Here is a 3,347-nt window from a genome sequence, read left to right on the forward strand (position 1 = left end):
CGCTCTTCCCACTTTTTTTCCCTATTTATTTGAAGCCAGTGTTTTTGCACAAAATTTTGTAAGTTAATTTTGAGAATGGGAAAGACTTTCCAAAGTGAATTGTATGTAATGATGTTCTATTGTATTTTAAGAAAGTTATTTAATTTGTAAAAACTCTGTTCACGTCTACTGCACATAGAATCCCAGGTCACTATGTGGAAGAAGGGAGGCGACTCCTTTGATGACAGCCCTGAATGCCTGATTCTGGTTCTCTGTTAGTCTGTTTGGTGGGACAGATGTCGGAAGCACTTCCAGGGTGACGTGCTGGGTAGCTAAACCACTGGGACTGGTTGGGCCATGCTGCTGCATGAGGCCTGGGCCGGTCGGAGAAGTTCATCTGCAGGAAGACTTGTAGGAATCAAGCAGGCGAGCTGTCCTGCAGGTCCCAGGTCAAGGAGGGACACACAGAGACATTTTCTGTGTCCTCCGAGTACTACAAAGCTGCCCCAGACGGTAGAAGCTACGGTCTTCCCCGCAATTAGGACGACTCTTGGATTTCTTGCGAGTTTTTAACTGCCTTCCAAACGCTTAAATGTTAATCCAGATGATTCCACTGTCTGTCTGAGGTGGCTTTTTATAAAAATTGGGACAAAACCTCTGTTCTCCAGAGTCATAGAGGAATAAACTCTTTCCAGGAATAATCATGTTTTTCTGAAACACTGAAATGAAGTCTTCCCAGTGTTATAAATTGCCTATTTAAGAAAAAACTTTTTTTTTTTTTTTTTTGAATGCCTCCTTGGCAGGGTGTACCAGGGAGGGTGCTGGGCAAAAAAAAAAAAAAAAAAAAGAATAAACGCTTTTGAGGAACTCTTACAGTCTAGTTAATTTGAGTGCTTTTTTTTTTTTTTGGCCCCAGAAAATAAGTTTATAAGTCTAGCTAAAATGTCCTTCTTGGATGCCACTGCTAGGCAGGACCTCACTGCAGATGCCTGTGAGGTGGGCTGGGGGATGAAGGGGTCTCCTCAGGTGGCTGCTGCTGCCGCTCCTCCCCCAATTCTTTTCCTCCCACAGCCCCTGGTGCAGCTCTTGACTCCCAGGCCAGGCCGATGGCTCCCACATCTGCCGGCTCCTCGGCATATGCAGGGCAAGGAGCCGGGTCATAGCTCTGAATGAGTCCCTTGGATCTCCAGGGTTCTGCAGTCAAGCTCAGAGCAGCCTGTGTAGCAAAATAGGATTCCTCTGGTTTTATGTCTTTTCTTAAAATTTTCTATGGATTTTGCTTTCTACTCTGTAAGACACTGTTTAGGAAAAAAATGCTTTAAAATTCCTATCTGTTAAATGGTGAGACTTAGCTCTGAATATTGAGACTCAGGAAAATAGTCCGCAGCTGTCCTGTGTTTCAGGTGAGGCCAGGCCTGCACCACACACCTCCACCCCCTCATTCCTCAGGGGCTACTTAGAGAAGCCCAAATGCTTATTAGAAAAGACAAGAAACAGCCAGGGTCCAACACTTGGAAAGCTTGCCCAGTGCATGCCCTCACGGGTGCGCGTGGTCTCGTGGTCTCGTTTCCCCTGCCTTGCACAGCTGCTGGGAATTAGCCAGTCCAGCACTTTCTCAGCTTTCAACAAATACCAGACCTGGCCTCATCCCTTCCCTCCTACTCTGTGTGTCTTTTTTTTTTTTCATTTTTACATTGCTTTGCCCGTGCCTCTCAACGTTTAATTACTGGCAGGCGGTAAGTGCCCTAAGTGAATAAAAAGGCGTATTTTTTTCAATGACCTTTCATGGTGTTCACCAGTCAGAGTTGACCAGAGACCATCTTTGAGAACTTTAAACACTTCGGCAGTTTTCATTAGAAGTTGCTTCTTTGCTTCAGGGTTGTGTCTCCGCCTGCTTTTCTGGGAACAGAACTCCAGGTGCCCCAGGGCGTCACAAGGTTTGTCTCCAGCAACTGAGTTTCCTCCAACACGCTTTCAACTTTGTGCAGCCTTGTAGGCACACGTGCTCTTACGTGGATGTAATCATTGGTTTTGAGACAACTTAGGATGACTTACACATGTTCTGTACTTTAACATACTTCTCACTGGAACTTTGAGCCACAGAAAAGTTCAGTGAGTTTTAGTTTTCTGTTTTTTCCTACAGAGAGCTTATTCTCTCCAGAAACCTAGGCTGGCCGTAGAAAAATGTTTTTTTCTCATCACGGGTATCTCCTGATGACGTGTGTCATGTTTCTAGGCAAAGATAAATTGGGATCTTCTGAACAACTTCCATTTCTCTAGGTGTTACCTTGCCTCATACTGATACTTTTGTGTCCCGGTGGTGGTGCTGTTTTTTTTTAATTTCCCAACAATATACCAATAAGGCATTGGCCATGTCTATTCTCACAAATTTGGGGGCGGGGCGGGGGCGGGTCTCATCATCTGTGGACCCATTAGTTAAAATAAGCTGTCAAGCCCACCTTTTGGACTGTTTCTGTTGAACTATGACCTCTCGGACCGGCAACGGTCAATCTGGTTTGTGTGCAGGCATGGGCTGATTGTAAAAGGAAATAAGCAGTAGTCACACCCTAGTGTCCTCAGGGCATTAAAGATTTCTGAAACCAAGGATCTCTTTATTTTAACTACATTCTAACTCCAGTGCTTTGGGACTTGATATCAAAGGGATTGTTACGTTTACCTTATTTCTGTCTCAGGAGAAACTTTTAGACCAGCATCATAGGAAGATTTTGAAATGGGATCTATTCTCCTTGGCAGGTTTACAGCATCCAAGTGTGGGTTATTTTTTCTTCCTTTCTTTGGTGCACTTCAGTCAAGTGCATTGAGAAAGAAGGAAAGGACTAGTGCTGTGATTTAGCAGAATTCCCCTTAGAATGAAGTGAGCTTTTAGAATGCTTGTGTAGCCAGCAGGAGCTGTGCAACGCTGGACCTGCCTTCCATTCATGCACATGGTGACAAAATGCTTCCCTCAAACGAAGGACTCTGTGTTGCTGCCCGTGGGACCAACACTGTCTTCCCAGACACTGACCCTCCCTGAAGGCTGCCCAGATGGCCTCAGCTCTCAGACTAAAGTGCAGACAACAGGGGAAAAGACCCAGTACATAGCGCACCCCCTGCCCTTCCCCGGAGGGCCAGGCACCCTGGCCCAAACTTGTCTTTTTCTCTTCTTTCCTACATCCCAATGCCATTTTAGCCTGTTTTTGTGTTCACAGAACAAGGTGTTTATCTGTATTTACCTACAACCAACACAAAATAAAGCTGAAGTAAATTGAGGAGAACCATTCATTCATATGCACGTTCAAATTTTGACAAGAGGGCTTCCCTGGTGGCGCAGTGGTTGAGAGTCCGCCTGCCGATGCAGGGGACACGGG

Source organism: Lipotes vexillifer, unplaced genomic scaffold (assembly GCF_000442215.2).
Source record: "Lipotes vexillifer unplaced genomic scaffold, Lipotes_vexillifer_v1.1 scaffold1158, whole genome shotgun sequence".
Taxonomy (NCBI): domain Eukaryota; kingdom Metazoa; phylum Chordata; class Mammalia; order Artiodactyla; family Lipotidae; genus Lipotes; species Lipotes vexillifer.